The sequence below is a fragment of the Suricata suricatta genome, chromosome X (genome assembly GCF_006229205.1).
Source record: "Suricata suricatta isolate VVHF042 chromosome X, meerkat_22Aug2017_6uvM2_HiC, whole genome shotgun sequence".
Lineage (NCBI taxonomy): Eukaryota > Metazoa > Chordata > Mammalia > Carnivora > Herpestidae > Suricata > Suricata suricatta.
Genome location: NC_043717.1, coordinates 8,732,306 through 8,752,880, shown reverse-complemented (window position 1 = coordinate 8,752,880; position 20,575 = coordinate 8,732,306). Strand labels below are relative to the sequence as shown.

Sequence of the window (20,575 nt, the reverse complement as noted above, 5' to 3'; positions counted from 1 at the left end):
ATACTCGGCCCTTCAAGGTCTCATTCAGTAGAGAATCCACTGAGCGCCAGGCCGTGTGCTGACCAGACAACATGGCGCCGGCGCTTGCGGACTGTTTACAATCAACCTGACGGACGTTTCATTTACACGAAACAAAACGCATTCATTTTACGTGGGCTTTCCACGGGGGCTGCGACCATGTAGGCCCGTGTCACCACTGTCCCAGAGGAGATGCAGAACATTTCCATCAGCCTGGGAGGGTCCCTGTCTGGCAGCCATTTTAGAGACTTGTGCTGAAATGGTGACCTGAGGTGGGAAGCTAAATTGTCTGTTGGGACATTTGTCCCTGTGGTTGACATTTGTTTGTTCCCTGTCACTCTCCCAGTCAGGCTGGCTCTCCTCAGTGGTGGGCCTCTGCATCTCCAATGCTTAACAGCAAGGGGCCTGAAAGAATGCTTGTTGAATGCGTCCCCAAGAACTATACTGGGGGCAGATTCCAGCCCTGAATCATGAGCAGTAGGGAGATTATTATGGTTATTATTATTTGTAATGTTTATTTTTGAGAGAGACAGAGAGCACGAGTGGGGGAGGGACAGAGAAGAGAGAGAGAGAGAGAGAGAGAGAGAGAGAGAGAGAGAGAATCTGAAGCAGGCTCCAGACTCCGAGCTGTTAGCCCAGAGCCAGACGTGGGGATCGAACTCACAAACTGTGAGATCATGCCCTGAGCTGAAGTTGGATGCTCAACTGACTGAGCCACCCAGGCACCGCAGATTATTATTAATCCAGAGAGCTCCTGTTTCTACACAGGTACAGATATGGGTCTGCTTCCCATCTTCCCACGTGGCCTTGCTCACCGCAGGTTGCTGAGTCCATCAGAAATTCTACTGTGAGCCCGTGTGGGAAGAACATCCCACAAGCCCTTCTTTCTCAACCTCCGGGGCGGCTCAACCCAATCTCACCACCGCAGTGTCAGCGATGGTACTTTGACACAGGACTAGTCAAGGCGTTTCTCCTTCAGTCTTCAGAACAAGGTAACACGGGGATTCAGGGAAGAGCAAGTCCTGTCACCCCCACTTTATATAAGGGACCCAGGCTACCGAACTTGTCCAATGTGCCATTGCTAGTGCGTAGGAGCTGGGGATTTGATGCCCCACTTCTCAGGCCCTGACGAAGTTGGAGAGAAGAATCTGGTTGAGATTTGGGAGAAGATTTTTTTTTCTTTTTCGGGTTTCGTTTTGTTTTAATTGCATGGTTCATTTCCTCTGAAACATACAACTATTATATGACCTAATTACACGCAAACATGATAGATACGACATATGATCATACGGTGATCGGAGAACTGATAACACCTCTGAAACTTGGGAGGGAATATTTGCGGGGGAAAAGCCCGAATTGAGAAATGACAGTAGCAGCTGTTCTTTTTAGGAAATTAAATTGATTTGTTTTCTTCTCATAGAGTTTCCACTTCCTGAAAAAAATGTATCCTGTTTGCTGTGTGCTCAAAGGCAAAGTCTGTGCACAGGATGACACCCCAAGATGGGCCCGAGGTCCTCAAAACAAAACGCTAGGCAATCAGGCGTCTGGAGCTTTTTCTCCCCACCCCCACCCCCACTTTGCCGTCCGTGATACCCAGATTGATAGCCCAAACCTGACATTTCCATTTACCCTAGGTCGTCCACTTTTCCCTGTCCCCCACCCCAACTTCTTCTCCAGAAGCCCCTCCCCATTGTGCCCCTGGAGTGTTGTTGCAACGGCTTCCACTAGGGGGTGCTCTTGCCCCAACCTGCCCTGCTCCCCCCTGACCTGTATCCACATGACCTCCTGCTTCTAAACCTTCGAGCGCTGCCCCGCCACCAGCAGCGCAGGGTTCAAGGGCCTCTAGTTAGCCTTCAGCTCGCCACAGCTCAGAACCAGAACTATGTGCCAGCACATCTCTAGCCACCGCTGCAGCCACAAGGGTTTAGCCCTCTTTGTGCACATTCCTCTCCTTGCTTCCACTTCCAGACCATTCTTCACGCTGTTCCCTCTGCCAGGAATGCATTAGTCTCCCTTCCAACCTCACAACCACCTTAGGAGACGGCCATCATGACATAGATGTTAAGATAGAAGGCTCTGGGTTCACACTGCCCTGGGTGGGTGTGCAACCTTGTGTAGTGGCACAGGGGCCTGCACTTAAGAGGGCCCCAGGCTTGGTATTATGTCCTGCCGCAGACACCGGGGAAATTTAATCAATTTTGAAGAAGGGCTTACAAGTGATGTAGCTGGTCCCAATTCTGACACTGATAAACTACAGAACTGTATGATGAGGATCACCGCCAAGGGCTTGGAATGGGTGGGAAGTGCTGGAAGTAATCAATACACGGAACCTATCATGATCCCCGTGTTGTGCGTGAGGAAACAGGGGCTCAGGGACTCGATCAGCAGCACCCAGCTGTCACATGACAGCAAGTGACACAACTCACTTTCACTTCGCGTGAGAATGTGAACTTTCCTACGTAGCTTGGCCTTCAGCACACGGGTGTCCTCTGTGCCTAGGGTATTAACTATGCGACAGCACTCAAAGCTTGTGCATACCTCTTTCATTCCCTTTTTGTAAGCCTTGAAAGTAAGCAGAGCACCGAGCTGGTATTTTTCACATTTGATAAATGAGGACGGAGGAAGCAACTGGCTGGCCCAAGGGCCCAATCCAATACGAGCGTTGCTGAGACAAAGATGGCGGCATCAGAGTCTGGTCCGCCACGAACTCATTTATCACGCCTGTGTCTCTTCATTCTGGAGCCACAACCCTCCTTCCTCCGCAAAGAGGCTCACACACACTGGCTGGAGGAAAGGCTTCCTCTGTGGGCCGGTGGGGAGATGGGCGGTCTTGACCTTTCCTGCCACTCACACATTGCACAGCAGGGAGTGGGGGAGGTAGCTCTGGATGCTACCAAGAGCAGCTTTTTATTGTCCTGCACCAATGACAATTAAGCGCCCAGATTTCTGGTGGTGACCATGGGACAGCGCTATCTAAGGTCAGAGTGGAGAGCCCCGTCAATCACACACGCATGCGTGCTGAGTCTAGCGTGGAAGCTCTGCTTTTGGGGAAGGAAGCGGGTGGAAGGGCACACAGAAGGGAGAGGATGGTATCTTGCCCTCGGGGATTAGGCTGAGGGATGCTAAGCATTATCACCACAGGAAGTGCTCAAAGCCACGGATTAGGACCGCTCAGAGGAGAAAGCCCGGGCCTAGAAAGATGGAGAAAAAAGAGGCCTCCCGCCCCCCTCCCACCCCAGAGCTGGAATGTGCCCTGAGACTTGAAGGAGGAGGTGGCCAAATTGCCAGCACAGCTCTCTGGCCACCGTGACAGTTGCCACACATTTAGCGACGTAAGAAACACACATGTATTCTCTTACGGTTCCGGAGGTCACAGGTCCCACGCAGGGCTCAAGGGGCCAAAGTCAAGGGACTGGAAGGCTGTGTCCCTTCTGGAGGTTCTAAGGGAGCATCCTCGTTCTTGCCCTTTGGCTTGTAGCCCCTTCCTCCGTCTTCAAAGCCAGCCACGTTGGGTCTCTCCCGCCCCGTTATATTTCCCTCCCATCCTCCTGCTCCACCTCCCCTTTGCCCTGGCCGGACCCTAGTTAGAACACTAGCTCCACCTGGATAATTAAGGCTGCTCCCTGCTTCCAGGCCGCTGACTAGCAGCCTTCACTCCAGCTGCAACCTGAATTCCCGTTTGCCTGGTCACCTACACGTTCACGCATTCCGGGGACATCTCTGGTTGTGAGATGGAGCCCGAAGTCAGCCCCTGTGCTGTCAGTGCAGAGCCTACTTGGGAGTCTCTCTCTCTCTCCCTCTGCCCTTCCCCTGCTCACACACATGTTCTCTCTCAAACTAAATAAACTTTAAAAGAAAAACTACCAGAAATGGTTGTCATTCCCTTATAGGAGAGATGAGCAAAGGGAAGCTCAGAAACAGGGATAAAGCTGCTTGATGCCACACTACCGGCGAGAGAGTGGCGAGGCCACCTTGTCACGGACTCCCAGGCTTTGGTCCCCTCTGCCTCTGCCTGCCTGGGAGAGCACCGTTAGTCCGACTTCCCCAAGAGAATTATGGGGCTTAACAGCATGTTCAAAAATGGAACCGGCACCCCATCACCCCAAGGAGATAGATGGCCATTTTGTGGATGGATCTCACCCACCCACTGTCTACAGGGGCGGTCTCTGTGTATTAACCTTTAAATGGACTTGACCTAAGTGGTGTTTGAAGCCTTTTCCTCCAGTCAGGCAGCCTACAATGGTAATGCTCAGCTGCAGAAGTTTAAAGGGATTTGATACAAATTGCCAGGTCACTCAAAAGTCAAAGTGCACATGGCTTCCTTTCAGACAACCTGGGAGCATTTGAAGGTCAGCTAATACAAATGCTTCATTCAAAAATGCACAAAAGTAAATAGCAGGCTAGTATTCTGTGGGAGGTGGTGGCAGTTCGAGAGAGTGAGAGAGAGAAAACCTGACTTTGTTTCACGCTCAGTTTTAATCAGGCTCCTATTCCTCTGACCTTGTGCTATTTCTTTTTCTTTTTTATGTTTATTTTTGAGAGAGAGAGAAAAATCAAGAGCAGGGGAGGGGTAGAGACACAGGCAGACACAGAATCTCAAACGGGCTGCAGGCTCTGAGCTGCCAGCAGAGAGCCCGATGTAGGGCTCCAACGCACAAATTGTGAGATCATGACCTGAGGCCAAAGACCTTTGCTCAACCAACGGAGCCACCCAGATGCCCCAAGTGCTAACTTTTTCTTACTGAGTCTTAGGTTTTATTTTAAATGTGCTCAGGGCATAAGGAACCTAATCTAGTTGGTGAGTGTGAAGATTTCACTAGCAGGGGAGCAAAGGTTGCACATCTAACAATGGCTCTCAGTCCTGGCTGCTCCTTGGGAGCCCCACCCCTTGCCCCCCGGGGTTCTTTCCAAACTCTAGCCGCCCAGGTTGTATCCAGACCAGTTAAGCAGAGCCTGGGGCGGGGCCCTGGCTTCTGTGTGTGCGGTTAACCTCCCAAGTGGCATCTGGCAGCCAAGGTAGGAGCAGCCTCTACGGGGTTCCTCCGCGGAGTTTATTTTCCTTACTCCCACTTTGCATCGCTGTCTCTTGGCTTTTCTGTTATTTATAAGGAGCCCTTGGGGAAAGCTGAGGATCCACTTCCAACTGGAGGCCCCGGCTTGGAAGGAGGTGAAAGGCCTTAGAGCTTTTTTTTCTAGATGTTTCAGGGATTAAGAAGCCCCACGCCTAGAAAACCAGTTCTCCCAGCCTCGTGTGCATGACCAAGAGCCAATAAAGAATTTCCACTTACTTGAGTGGTTGACCGGTTAATGTCGAAATCGATTAAACCTAGACATAGCAGGGCCAACCTTGCAGGATTAGGTCCCCCCAGACTTGTGGGGGGGGTGTGTGTGTGTGTGTGTGTGTGTGTGTGTGTGTGTGTGTGTTTTAATGAGAGAGAGCCCACTCTCTGATGTGCACTCCATCCAGCCTTTCATGAGCTTAGTGCCAACACGTTTGCTCCGAGGCCGTTGTAGTGCCTCGTGGAGGAAAATTGGAGTCCACAGGCAGGCGGGTGACAAGCCAGGTTCCAGAGTAAACAATGAGCCCTCAGCACCCTGAACGCTCTATGAAGGGAAACCCAAAGCTTTAGGCAGAGTGTTGCTGCCCCCTACCGGCAGTGAGTGGTGTTGACTCGCTAGAAAGAGTCGCATGCCCTCTGGTGGCGGTAACCCCCCAGCTGGACCCTCTCCTGGGGGGCCCCTAACATGGCCTTGGGCAGAAACGGTTTTGCCCTCAAATATGTCAGATGGGGTAACGAGACAGGGAGAGGCGCCCCCCTTGTAGTAGTTTGTATGATCTTTGGACTGTGTACGTGTGAATCTTAAATGATCCTTTAAAAAAAAAGTTTATTTGAGAGAGTGAGAGAGAGAGTGAGAGCACACAAGTGGGGAACGGCAGAGACAGAAAGGTAGACACAGAATCCAGAATTTTATTCCCATTTTTTTTAAACAACTGCTAGCTAAGATTCACCGTGTTTGATGCTCTGGGATTTGCAGTCTTGTCGCTCGGGGAGACGAAATGACTGTGTCCAGGACAGAACAAGGAAGTACCACGATGCAGGAGAAAAGTGCTGTCAACATAAAAGTCGTTGGCTGTGGCTGTGGGACTTGGGGGATGTTCAGACCAGCGGTTCTCAGCGTGGGGCTCCCCGATCGGCAGCCGCAACATCACCTGGGCCCTTGTTGGAAACGCAGATTCTCAGGCTTGTCCCGGACTGTTTTAATAAGCCCTCCGGGTGGCAGCCAGCCCAAAGTTGAAGAACTACTGCCTCAAAGATGATGCAAGCGACAAAGAGGCCCCCAAAACACATAGGACTTTTACAATTAAGGGATGGTAGGGGTGCCTGGGTGGCTCAGTCAGTTAAGCCTCTGACTTTGACTCAGTCATGATCTCATGTTCGTAGGTTCAAGCCCCATGTACAGGCTCTGTGCTGACAGCTCAGAGCCTGGCGCCTGCATCCGATTCCGTGTCTCCCTCTCTCTCTGCCCCTCCACTGCTCATGTTCTGTCTCTCAATAATAAATAAATGCTAAAAATTTTTTTAAAAACAATTAAGGGATGGTAGGAGGACATTTACACCACTGATCCCTTACATTCGCGTTGTGATTTATACCCTATGATCTGATTTGATCTTTACAGCAACAGAACATGAGACAGAAGGAAGCCCATGAAGTTTAGGGTTGGAGGCCAAGAAGAATCGGGCACAAATCCTCACTCTGACACAAAGCGGTGTCGCACAAATCCCTCACCCTTTTGGAAGCTGCTTTCTCCCTTGTAAATGAGAACAGTAATATTCACTGTTGGGGGCGGGGGGGTTAGACAGGCAACAGAATACAGAGGGTTGTTGCTCACCCAATGGCTGTGATTTCTATGTGTTATTTCTAGAATCCCCTGTTGCCCGCGAGAAGACCCAAGCTTGATTGTGGAAGTAAGGCTGTCGCGTGGGGTCCAGGAGACTCTCAGTCCTGGGCTGGTTTCCTTGCCCTGCATTTTTTTAAGTTTTTGAAAATTTATTTTTGATAGAGACAGAAAGAGAGAGGCGAGCACAAGCAGGGGAGGGGCAGAGGATTCAAAGCGGGCTCCGTGCCCGATGCGGGGCTTGAACTCATGAACCATGAGATCATGACTTGAGCCAACGTTGGATGCTTAACTGACAGAGTCACCCAGGCACCCCTTTGCCCCACAGTTTTCACTACAGATGGGGCCTCCACAGACTCCTTCTCTCTGTGTATGGATGGGTTAGCATTTCTGGGTTTCCCATCTGTGGAGCTGTGGGGGCCTCTTGTGGTGTGGTGTGAAAATGGCAGCCACTGAGCAGAGCTGGAACACATGGAAATGAGTATCAAGAAGTATTGAGGGGCACTTGGGTGGCTCAGGCACTTGAGGGAGCGACTCTTGAATTGGGCTCAGGTCATGATCCCAGGGTTGTGGGATGGAGCCCTCATTGGGTCCCATGCTGAGCGTGGGGCCTGCTTCAGTTTCTTTCTCTCTCTCTGCCCCTATCCCCTGCCGGTGCTCTCTGTCTCTCTCTCGAATTAAAAAAAAGGCGGGGGTGCCTGGGTGGCTCAATTGGTTAAGCAGACGACTTCGGCTCAGGTCATGATCTCACGGTTCGTGGGTTCGAGCCCCTCATTGGGCTGTGTGCTGACAGCTCAGAGGCTGGACCCTGTCTTCAGATTCTGTGTCTCCTTCTCTCTCTGACCCTCCCCTGCTCACGCTGTCTCTCTCTCAAAAATAAATAAAACATTAAGAAATTATTTTAATTAAAAAAATTGATTCTCTCTCCACACCTTCTCCCACTTGCACATCCTCTCTGTCTCCCTAAAGCAAAATAAATACATAAATCAAAGAGGCATTGAGAAACCTAAATTGCACATAAACACTGGTGAACATCTTACTTTCTTCTCCAAACAAACCACTTTTGGGGAACAGATATACATAAACCTTCCCTGTTTCTCCCAGGTTTAAGGACAAAAGAGGGTGAATTTTATGACCTATAGCTATTGGATAGAGACTTGGACTCTTTTAAGAATTTACTAGGGGGCACCTGGGGGGCTCAGTTGGTTGAGAGTCCGACTTCGGCTCAGGTCATGATCTTGCAGTTCGTGGGTTCAAGCCTGTGCTGGGCTCTGACCTGAGCCAAAGCCGGACGCTTTACCTGACTGAGCCACCCAGGCGCCCCAAGATGGAGCTGCTTTCTGCTCCTTCTCTCCACTGGCTTTTCCCTCTCACCCCAGCCTTGCTTCTTTCCCCTGCGCATTCACTCCCTCTTTCCAGTTCTTCCTTCTCTACTTCACCAGCTTTCTCAGCAGACCCCCGTTCAACTTTAGCCACTGCACTGAACCGGAAGAGGAAATACCTCTCAGGAAATCTTCAGGATTTTGTCTTTTTTGTTTTGTTTTCATTTATTTATTTACTTATTATTTTATTGAGAGAGAGAGAGAGAGAGAGAGAGAGAGAGAGAGAGAGAGAGAGGGCCCGACTTGGGGCTCCATCCCAGGAACTGTGAGATCATGACCTGAGCTGAAATCAAGAGTCGGGCGCTTAACTGACTGAGCCACGCAAGCGCTCCTGGGATTTTGTCTCTTTTGTGTTTTCTTTTTGGTAAGATGATGCTTTTCAGTGACTCTGTCACTATAAAATGGAGAGTAGAAAAAAACACTTAAATGGAAATAGAGAAACTGCTGCGGCATGCAACTTCCTCATAATTTCTTTATTTAAAATAAAGAAATTCTTCACTTAAAAAATGAGATGTTGGGGCGCCTGGGTGGCTCAGTCACTTGGGTGTCTGACTTTGGCTCAGCTCATGATCTCACAGTTCATGGGTTTGAGCCTTGGGTGGGGCTCTGTGCTGGCAGCTCGGAGCCTGGAGCCTGTTTTGAATTCTGTCTTCCCTCTCTCTTTGCCCCTCCTCTGTTCATGCTTTGTCTCTTTCTCAAAAATAAATAAACATTTAAAAAAATTTTTTTTAATGAGATTCTGTGCCATCTCGTTTTCCTAATTTCTTTATTTTAAATTTCATTCAATTAGTACGGGTTTTTTTTTTTTTAAGTTTATTTAGTTTGTGTGGGAGAGAGAAAGTGCTCAAACACAAGAAGAGAGAGAATCCCAAGCAGGCTCCGCACTGTCAGCAAGGAACCTGACTCAGGGCTTGAACTCACAAACCAAGAGCGGAGATCAAGAGTTGGATGCTTAACTGACTGAGACACGCAGGTGCCCCCTTAGTATCTTAATATCTACTAGTCGGTCAATAATGACCACCTTTATCTATATGTAGATATTTCTCCACATGTATCTGTATGTATCCATTATACATACCTGTCCGTGTATCACAGTGGTCTCCAATGTAAGCAGTATCACTAGAGCATCTAATCTTGGTTGGATCTGGTTTGCTGATTTAATGGTGGAAAGATCAGAGACTGACTGCTTTAGTCATTCCCATTGGATTTAACATCTTCAAAACCACAGTATTCCTCGAGTCACTAGAGAGCACGTTCAGCCACAGCAAAGATTAGTCTCGTGCCTCTTTTCAGTTCAAGTACTAAAATTATCCTTTATATCGCTAATAATGTCTTAGAAATGAGTATTAATCACTTCATCCTATACTAGAGAAGGACCTATCATATTTACAATTTCATCATTTACTGTTTCTGAATTATAATCTACTTTATCGTCACTTCCCTCTTTAGAAGCAATAATGTTCCCTTCGGTGACCTAGTGGGCCCCGTTCAAGGAGCCAGTCAGAGGGCACTAAAGGCCTGAAGGCACGTGGCCTAAACTATTGCTGGGAGCCGCGCGGGCCTTGTCGGGTGACACAGCTACAGCAGGGAAATGGCGGACGTTTGCACGGCTCCTGCCGTGAAGCAAAACCGGTACCTCCTTCTATTACTGGCTCATATTGGAAATGGGACCGCTGTTATTGATTAGGCCGCACAATGTTCCAAATCGACCGATATTCCCCACACAGATACCCCATAAGAAAAAGCATATTCCTGCCCCTGCATAACGGATTTTAGATCAAAGCGCTGCAGATGTTTGCCAAAAGGCTCTTCTAATGAGCCTTGCAGACCCAAGACATAAGGGGGGGCTAAGAACACAAGAGTTATGATGAACTCTGGCCCGGAGAAGAAGAGCCTAACTTAGAGGTAAGACACACACAAGGACCGGACATAAGTTGCCGCATATACCTTTGCTAATCGGAGCCAAAAATACCCTCCCTTGTACTGACTTCAGTTATGAGGATGGATAAGAAACTAGAAACCCAGGTGCAAGGCCAACACACACAGCGCCCCCATTGTGCTCACATCAGAGAAAGGGCTTTCTCTAGCAACTTGTTAACAAACGTTCTTTCTCTTGTGGTGAATGAGCAAAACAAAATAACTCCCAGCCTAGCTATACACAATTTAACCTATGTTTTCATTTTAGCGTTACTAACCTAAACAGTATATATTATCCTGGTTTTTACTAAAAACATCCTGTTATTCCCTTGGTTATAAGATTTACTCACCCTCACTGTAAGTGCATTACATGACTTGGTTGTAACTTGTTAATTAAAAACAAAGTCATAATTATTGGCAAAAATCTAACCCATACAAAATAAGATAGGTTTGTTACTTTCTTAATCTTAATCTTAATGAAGGGGGTCATTATACAAAAATATTTCTGTAAAATCTGTTTCTGTGTGCTTTCAATGATCAAAGCATCTTATCATAAAGAATTAGTTGCTGTAAAAAAATTCTATTTTCTGATGTCATGTTATCACTTGACCAATAAAAAAAGACACCAAAGCAGACAGAGAGGAGACGCCTGCCTGGTGATCAGGAAAGAAACCCGTGGCTCTCTCTCACTCTCTCACACCAACACCATCCATCCTTTGGGGACCCCTGGACCTGCTGAAGCTGGACTCCAGCAAATTATTTTTGTTTTCTGCTTTTAAAACACAATAGTCCGGGGCACCTGAGTGGCTCAGTCTGGAAGCATCAGACTCTTGATCTAAGCTCAAGTCATGATCTCACTGTCGTAGGTTTGAGCCCCGAGTCAGGCTCCTCCCTCACAGCATGGAGCCTTCTTGGGATTCTGTCTCTCCCTCTCTCTGCCCTTCCCCTGCTCTCTCTCTCTCTCTCTCTCTCTCTCTCTCTAAATAATAAATAAATAAACTTAAAAACCGCACACACAACAACCCATATCAGAATAGTAACTGTGAACATATATCTGGAAAGACTTCCAAGGGCTCACCAGATTGGCTGCCTCTGTATCAGGCCTTCACACCAGCATTTCCAAAGAGAAAGAGAGAACAATAATTCTAGCAGATGCTTTGCAAAAATAAATAAATAAATAAATAAATAAGGAATCCATGTTCTAATAAGTTTGAAACCCAGTGTAATATCACTCCCTCTTGTAGATCCCAGTACCTATTAGAAATACTATAATGGGGTGCCTGGGTGGCTCTGTCAGTTGAGTGTCCAACTCTTGATCTTGGCTCAGGTCATGATCCCAGGGTAGTATGAGCTTGCTTGCTTAAGATTTTCTCTCTCTCTCTCTCTCACTCTACAACAAAACCAGAACAAACAAACAAATACTATAATAACCAAGTAGCTCCCAAACTTATGTGACCTCAGGAACATTTTTGGTGGAGTACTTACTAACGTGGTATGGGATTAACTTGGGGACATTTTGCTCAGAATGCTGCCACAGAACCTGCAAACCTGCTGATTCAGTCAGGAACCAGTCAGAACCTTCCATGGGCCTGATTTCAGACTCGGTGTTATTATGTATTTGTTTACGGACTATCATATGATCTCTATACAGTTGCAGTCAACTTACTTCTGTTTCATGACATCTTCCCTTGGCCGGAAGCCAGTTTCTGGACTCACAAAGTTGAGAAAATTCTCCTTGTGAGGTAAGGCGGGTTTTGCAAGGCTCCCACTGTCAGATGGCGACCATCGTCTACCATTCTGCCATTTCTGATTGTCTATCGCTCTGCCATTTCTGCTTAAGCACTGACCCACGACACATTGCCAACTGGCATCGAGTGACTTGCCTTCTTAAGCTAAAAATATGCTAAATTGTACCTTGTGAAGGAGATTATAGGAACTTCTTCTTTTGTGTTTATGGGAGCAAATATTACATTTCCTGAGAAACCTGTTCTACTTCCCCTCAAGGAAAAAGGCTATTGACCCCTGCTCACAAAGGACTAACCTTTGCTTTTGCTATGCTAAACACATTGCCTTGTATTTGAATGCTGAGGACACCTCTCTTCCCCATGTGAAAAGCATCTAAATCACCTACAATCAAACACTATTGATAAAGATTATGCATGAGTTTTCTACCAACCTATGTTCTGGGAAATTTTTACATACCAATGAAATTGTCATCAGGAATCATTGTCTAAGGCAATTGCCACTCCTGTTTTGTACCCCATACATTTTTTCAATAAAAAAGGATGACTCTTCGGTCAGTGCAGAGATGCCTGGCTGAAGGGCAGAGATAACCTGCCTGCTGATCAGAAAGAATCTCGTGGCTCTCTCACTCCCTTCCCCGTTCCTCGATTCTCATCACTTTCGTGCCGACACCATCCATCCTTCAAGGGAACCCTGGAACTGCTGGAGCTGGACTCTGGCACAACATTCAGATAAGAATGCAAATAATTCTTGCCCAGGCTCAGAGCCTCATGGAGTCAGCATCATGGCCTCCAAGACTGTTGGTGCTGTGCAATACCCAAGACACAACCGGCATGCTTGCTACTGGGAGCAGGAAATCGAACAATGGAGAGGGAAGAAGTGCTGCCGCCTTCATAGACACTGCAGTGTGACATCTGACAGTGTCACCTCCTACTCATACCATATCTGTCCTGCTGTGCTGGACAACTCTCTGTGAACATTCATTCACTCATTCACTTGTAAAGTATTTCTTGAGAATGCTTATTGTGTGTCAGGCATGGTAATAAATATTAGGGACAGAGCGATGGGCAAAAGTCACCTTCCCTAATCTCTGAAGCCTACAGTCTAAAGGATCGCCCATGAGGTAATACCACTCCATCCCTTTCACTATTACCTACCCAACAAAACTTGTAAATGCTAAGACGATAGTATGAGGGGGCACCTAAATGAAGTGTGGGAGTTAGGGGGAAGTCTCTCTAAGAGACATTTAACCACTTCCTGTAGGAGGAGCAGAAATTAGCTAAGTGAAGTCTGGAGGAAGAGGTGACTCAGGGCACGAGCATGTGTATAGGTGCAAGAGAATTTGGTGTGTTCTCAGTATGAACCAAAGGCTAGTGATGGGGGTATTTAGAGCATGGCCTGGGGGGCAGGCAAATGGGAGGTACGCAATGGCACAGAGGGGCATGTGCATCTTGTTCAGGAGTTATGATTTTAAACTTAATTCAGAAGTCACACCTTTTATAAGAATCATTCTGGCTGTTGGAACCAAATTGGAGGGGCCAGAATGGATATCCAGAAGCAGATGGGAGATGCTGGTTGGGACAAAGGGTGTCAGTGATGGAAACGGAGAGGGAAGATGGATAGGAGAGAAATTCAGGAGGTCAAATCAAGAGTACTTGGTACATGGTTACATGTGAGGGGTGCCTGGGGGGCTCAGTCGGTTATGCAGCTGGCTCTTGATTTTGGCTCAGGTCATGATCTCACAGTTTGTGAGTTGGAGCCCTGCATCAGGCTCTGTGCTGACAGTGTGGAGCCTGCAGTGCGGAGCCTGCTTAGGATTCTCTCTCTCTCTCCCTCTCTCTCTCTCTGCCCCGTCCCTGCTCACACACACACACTCTCTCTCTCCCTCTCTCTCTCTCTCTCTCTCTCTCTCAAAACAAATAAATAAAACTTAAAAAAAATATATAAATAGTTGCATGTGGGGGTGAGATGGACGAGTCAACGATCCTCAGATTTCTGGCTTTTGGCAACTGCATTTGGGGCTTTTCCTGCAAAGCCAGACATTACCTTTGATCATCCCTGATCCTCTGGTGTTATCATGACTGAGATAACTAGGGAGTTACCCCTAAAATAGTCCAGGCATAATATTAGAGGAGAGGAACACTGGGACGATATGACACAAGGGCCTTTTCTTTTGACTCCTGGAAATGTATTTCCCACAGAGAAGAAACAAAAAAAACCTCAGTTTCCCAATGACAATATTTTGTTATCATAAGGGGCATTTTAGTTTTTGTTTTTCTGTTAATATCTTATGAATTTGAAATCTAGTCTCTTCTCTTTGTACACTGGAAGGACATTTATTTTTTATAATTGTTATTATTTTAAAGTTTATTTATTTATTTTGAGAGAGAGAGACAGCATGAGTGGGGGAGGGGTAGAGAGAGAGGAGGAGAGAGAGAATTCTAACCAGGCCCTGAACTGTTAGCTCAGAGCGCAACACAGGGCTCAAAACCACAAAACTGTGAGATCATGAGCTGACTCATAACCAAGAGTCAGGTGTTTAACTTACCTAGCCACCCTGGTGCCCCTGGGGGGACATTTATGAAGACCATTTTCCATTTTGGGTCATTGGCACAGGAAGTCCTTAGATGTCTGCTTCAGGTTCAAAACAATGATCTGTTGCCTTGTATCCTCCAACACTACATGATTGCTGAGTGAGACATGGGGCTTTACCAAGTCTCCCATTTCCTAAAGACACTCAAGGGCAGAGAGGAAGAGAACACAATTGTGTGAGCTTCTTTTGTACTCATTTGGAAATAATGGATACTATGATGGCTTCAAGTTCAAGGATAATGACAGTGGAAACCTGGCCATATCACCATAATAGCTTTATGAACAGCTGGGAGGAAAATTGCGTATTCTTTCAACAATCCTCAATGGCTCTCCCATTCACACGGAGATTTTCAACTTTCATGGAATTCGGAGTGATTGTTAAAGAAGAAAAGCCATGGCTGTCATGGGTTGAGTTGTGTCCCCTGAACTGCCACAAATTTCTTGTACCCCCAGTACCTCAGAATGTGACCTCTTTTGAAAATAGGGCTACTACAGATGTCAGTACTAGGGTGGATACTTAATCCAATTTGACTGAGGTCCACATAAGAAGAGCAGGGAGACATGGAAGGAATAGAGCTATGTGACATTGGAGGCCGAGATCGGAGTGGCACTGCTACAAATAAACCACCCCAAGGATTGCCAGCAAACACCAGAAGCTGGGAGAGGCAGGGAGAGGCAGGGAGACCCTCCCAGAGAGGAATCAGAGAAAGCAGGCTCTGCAGACACCTTGATTTCAGACTTCTAGCCTCTAGAACTATGAGACAAGAAACTTTTAATGTTTTAAGCCACCTTGTTTGTGGTACTCTGTTACGGTGGCCCTAGGAAACTAATACAGTAGTAATGTTTGAAGATACCTCGGAGATCATTTAGTCCACTCTACAAATGAAGAATCATGCTCAGAAAGGGGGAGTGATTTTCCCAAAGTCACCCAGTTCCTGCTAGGACCAGAACTGGGTACACAAGTCCCTGTGGTTCAGGGCTCTTTACAGAGCCCAGCAATCAGAGATCAGTGCCAAATGGGGATTTGGCCAACCTTTGCCGGCTCTGGAAAAAAAGCAGCGAACCAGAGGGAGCTGATAGGACTTCAGAAGTGTAGGGTAGAAATGCTAGCAGCTTCTGACATGGTGGGGCCATGCTAATACTGCCACCCAAAATAAAAGAAGAGAAATAAGGGCGTCAGTAGATTCAAGGTTGTGCAACCATCACTACACCCAGAACACGTGTGTCATTCCAACAACAAATCCTGTGCCCACTGGCACCTCCCAGCCCCAGAAAACCACTTTCTGTCTCTGTGCATTTGCCTCTTCTGGACCTTTTTTTAAATAAATGGACTCATAAAACTCATGGTCCCTTGTGCTTGATGTCTCTCACTGAACACGTTTTCAGGTTCATCCATGTTGTAGCATATATCAGTACTTCATTTCCTTTATATAGCTGAGTACTATGCCACCGTGTGGAGAGATCACATCCCATTTATCCATTGATCAGTTGGTGGATTTTCACCATTTTTGAACCTGTCTTAGGATTCAGTGCATATTAGTTGTTCAAAGAGCATTTATTTATTAAGTATACATATTAAACTGAAGAGGAAGATGAAGGCAATGTTAGATGAGACATCCAGGCCTGATGATTTTATATTCTCCCAAAGGTGGTCATAGGGGAGGATGGAGCCTTGAAAAAGATAAAAGAAGTTTGGGATGTATGAGTCCTATTCTTTCTTAATAGAAGGAGTCGGAGGATCTAATTAAAGCTGAAATGTTAATGATTTACCTCTTGGGGTTTTTTAATGTTTATTTATTTTTGAGGGAGACAGAGAGACAGAGTGCAAGCAGGGGAGGGGCAGAGAGAGAGGGACACACAGAATTGGAAGCAGACTCTAGGCTCTGAGCTGTCCTCACAGAGCCTGACACGGGGCTCAAACCCACGAACTGTGAGATCATGACCTGAGCCGAAGTCAGACGCTTAACCGACTGAGCCACCCAGGTGCCCTACCTCTTCTTTTCTCTAGCAAATAGCAATAAGCAACATGTGGATGGTTTTAAGTATTATGGCCAGACCAGCTGGAGCATGGAGGCCTGGAAAAACTTTAAGAAAGTCCTTCACACGCACAGATGTTGACTGCTGCCACACAGCTCCCCCTCCCGCAGGCTTTTTCCTTCTCTCTCACCCCAAGGACACATGGTCACCTGAGGTCTAGTCTTGTAGAGAAGAGGGAAGACTGGGTCACCATTGGTTCTGTGATTTTCTGCAAGTGCACTTTGACATAGTGACAACTGGTGTACATCGTGGGTGCCCACTCAATTTTTGTTGCACGAACAATGTAGAATATCTGAGTAGGAATGAGCTATGGCAAAAGAGTGGATAGGTGCACCCGGGTAGCTCAGTGGGTTAAGCGTCCAACTCTTCATTTTGGCTCAGGTCATAATCTCATGGTTTGTGGGCTCGAGCCCTGGGTGGGACAGTGTGGAACCTGCCTGGGATTTTCTCTCCCTCTCTCTCTGCCTCTCATCCATGCTGGCTCTCTCTCTCTCAAAATAAAGAAATAAATATTTAAAAAACAACAAAAGGGTGGAGAGTTCCTCTGAGGGAGATGCACGTGGTAGGAAGTTTCTGGAAGTGGGAAGGAGGATCTACCTTGGTCTGACTCCGCAGGTTGCTGATGGAAGGCCATCCTGACAGACTTCTCTCCTAGGGAAAGGCCATACTTTTCTTCTAACTCATGTGTCCTTTGCTGGGGACAGTGGGAAGCACTTGGTTCAAATGGTGGTTCTAATATCTAGGTCAATTTCAGAGCAAAGAAGCCGTGGAATTTCCCTGAGAAGATGTTTGATTTCTAACAGCATCAGGGAGGCCTATTTCTTGAGCTTGATGGAACCAGGTCCTACATCTATTCTTATTCTGTGCCAGAAATCAAAAGAGGAAAGGTGGGGGCGCCTGGGTGGCTCAGTCAGTGAAGCATCCGGCTTCGGCTCAGGTCATGAACTCACGGTTCGTGGGTTCGAGCCCCACGTCGGTCACTGTGCTGACAGCTCAGAGCCTGGAGCCTGCTTCAGATTCTATGTCTCCCTCTCTCTCTGACCCTACCCTGCTCACGCTGTCTCTGTCTCTCAAAAATAAATAAAAAAACATTAAAAAATATTTTTTAAAAAAAGAGGAAAAGTGAATGCATGAAGAAGCAATGAACTGAATTCCTGTCCTGGGCCACATGTCAAGTCCTTGTTGCCTCAAGCTCCTCCACTGTCTTCATTTAACACTCCCTGTGTCCTTACTCAGGTGATTAATCACATTAAGCTGAGTCATCTTATCTCCGTGATCCTCAACCAACGTCTCCCCTCACAGTTCCTCACTCCTTACCCCACCATCGCCATCAGTCAGTAATATCGTATGAAAATTTGCATGGTGTAGTTGTGTTATAAAGGCAAAACACATGCTAAATATGCTTTCCTAATGCCCCTACCTCCTTCACAACAGATTCCACACTGCCAGGAAGGCTATAGACTTTTATAGCCCACCTATGGTCATAGTATGTTTTAATTAGTGGGCCAAATGCATGCCAAATTGCTCACTTCTACTAATTCCTCAGGATGGAACCTTAAAATGGAAAAAGACAATCATCAACACCCTAATTCTAGAACTCTTTCTGTCAAGACTTTTGGTGGAGATGCCCGTATGAACAATCACTTTGCAGAACTGGGCAGTGTCTATAAACAAAGGTTAAAATGCCCAGGCCCTTCGACTCAGGAATTCCACTTCTAGACTAGTAGTCTTCCAACCATCTGTGAGAGAAGGCCCTGTCTTAAAATTTTCCAGTGTATCAATCTCTAAACATGTATGTCATATTTACATTAAACTGATAAAAAAAAAACCTCTCAATTTCTCCATCTCATCAAAAACAAGTAACATCAGATCAGAGATCAGCATCAGTCTGCAGACTACTCTTTTAGTATTAGAGAAGCATTTATAATATCAAATGATTGGAAACGACCTCCATATTCAACAATAAAGGACCGGGGAAAATACCTTCTGGTATATTCGTATAAGGCAGTACTATTCAGCCATCAAGAAGAAAAATATAAACTCTTAGAAGTATTAAGTGCAGAGCGAAACATGGAGCACCATTATAAAGTCTGCTCCTTTGTAGTTAAAGAGCACTTACAGCCTTAGATGTACAAACTGAAAATTAGAAGTTGTGGCAGAAAGGGCCAGCTGTCTACCAAATTTCTTCTCCCTTTCTCCCACAGTTAAAGGCTTTCTGCCTGGCATATCGCCCAGCATACCATGCAGTTATGAGGGGCCAGATAGGTGCTCACTAATAGAAGGTGAGCAGAAGATGTGTGCCACTGTTGAGTCTCCGCCTTAAGACGCCAGGCTGAGTATTCTTCTTATTCTCCCCCTTGCCTCAGTTGGAACCCAACTGCAATGGCGCCCCAGCCTGGACCACCCTGCTGATGCCAATTCCCGACAACGGCCAAGCGACACGAGAAGGGAAGATGGAATCCTGAATGGCCATATGGGGGGAGCTGCCTTGCCAAACGAAACTATTATCACTGAAACTGTTCTTTCAGAGACTGGGTGGCCCATAAAAAACCAGCATCCATTTCTCACAGTTCCAGAGGCGGCAAGTTCAAGATCATGGCTCTGGCAGATTAGGTGTCTGGTGAGAGTCGGTTTCCCAAACGGGCATCTTTTTGCTGTTACATTACGTGGTAGAAAGGGCAAGGGAGCTTTCTTGGGCCACGTTTATAACAGCATCAGTCCACTCTTTTGGTCTAGTCACCTCCCGAAGGCCCCATGACCTGACACCGTCACCTTGGGGGTTAGGTTTCAACACATGGATTTGGGGACGACACAAACATTCAGGCCAGAGCATATAGGATAGAGAAATAAACTTTCGTATTGTTGGGTCTTTTGGTTATGGCAGCTGAGCCTTTACACTGAAAATACAAAAGAATACACAAGAATCTTTAAAAGCGACTTTCTCTAAGAGACAAAGTTGTGTTGAGAGAGATTTAGGGGCATTTGGCTGATTCAGTTGGTGTAACGTGTTGACTCTTAGTCTTGGGGTTGTGAGTCTGGGCCCCACATTGGGTGTAGAGTTTACTTAAAAAATTAAAAAGAAAATAGGGGTACCTGGGTGGTTCATTCAGTAAAGCGTCTGACTTTGGCTCAGGTCATGATCTCACGGCTTGTGAGTTTGAGCCCCGCATCGGTCTCCATGCTAATAGCTCAGAGGGTGGAGCCTGCTTCTGATTCTGTGTCTCCCTCTCTCTCACTCTGCCCCTCCCCCACTTGTGCTCAGTCTTTCTCTCTCTCAAGAATAAAGAAAACATTAAAAATTTTAAAAATAAAGAAATACAAATTTAAAAAGAGAGGGATATTTAAATTTCATTGTACACCCTTATGTAAAATTTGAATTTTAAAAAATGGATATGTAGGTATTAGCATATATTCGTTTTAAGATAATAACAGAACAATGTTTACCTTCTCTTTAAGATACTATTACTCCAGGGGCGCCTGGGGGGCTCAGTCGATTGAGCATCTAACTTGGTCTTGGATCATGATCTCACAGTTCATGGGGTCAGGCCCTGCATTGGATTCTATGCTGATGGCTCAGAGCCTGGAACCTGCTTCGGATTCTGTGTCTCCTTCTCTCTCTGCCCCTCCCCAGCTCACATTCTGTCTCTCTCTCTCTCAAAAATAAATAAAACATTAAAAAAAGAAATAATAGTTCCAATTTTCCCATAACAGTATCTTAAATGAGAAAAGGGGAGTCTCAGAAACACATTTTTATTTACCACTAATTTGCCTATCTTTTCTTTATGAAGGTATTCATTAAGAGGGGAAAACTGTGACCTTATAAACTTTTGACTGTGTCAACAGAACACTACCAAAGTGTGGGGGCCTAACATAGATCCGTAATCGCTACTAAAAAGAAAACTACATTTTTATTTTACCAAGACAGTTGGGAAATGAATCAGCTTCTATCAGACAACAAACAAACGCGGCCTCAACAGGAATGGGCTGTA

General features: G+C 46.4%; 1 long non-coding RNA gene across 3 annotated transcripts in view; it reads left to right on the top strand.

Annotated features, from left to right (window-relative positions):
* Positions 1-20,575, top strand: part of LOC115284233 — an 80,261-nt gene that overhangs the window by 7,463 nt on the left and 52,223 nt on the right. For 2 of the 3 annotated variants that reach the window (XR_003905142.1, XR_003905141.1), the window contains exon 2: positions 18,953-19,206. The exons of the other annotated variant lie outside the window; for it this stretch is intronic. This is a non-coding gene — a long non-coding RNA (uncharacterized LOC115284233). The remainder of the gene's footprint in view (positions 1-18,952; positions 19,207-20,575) is intronic. 3 annotated transcript variants of the gene reach the window in all.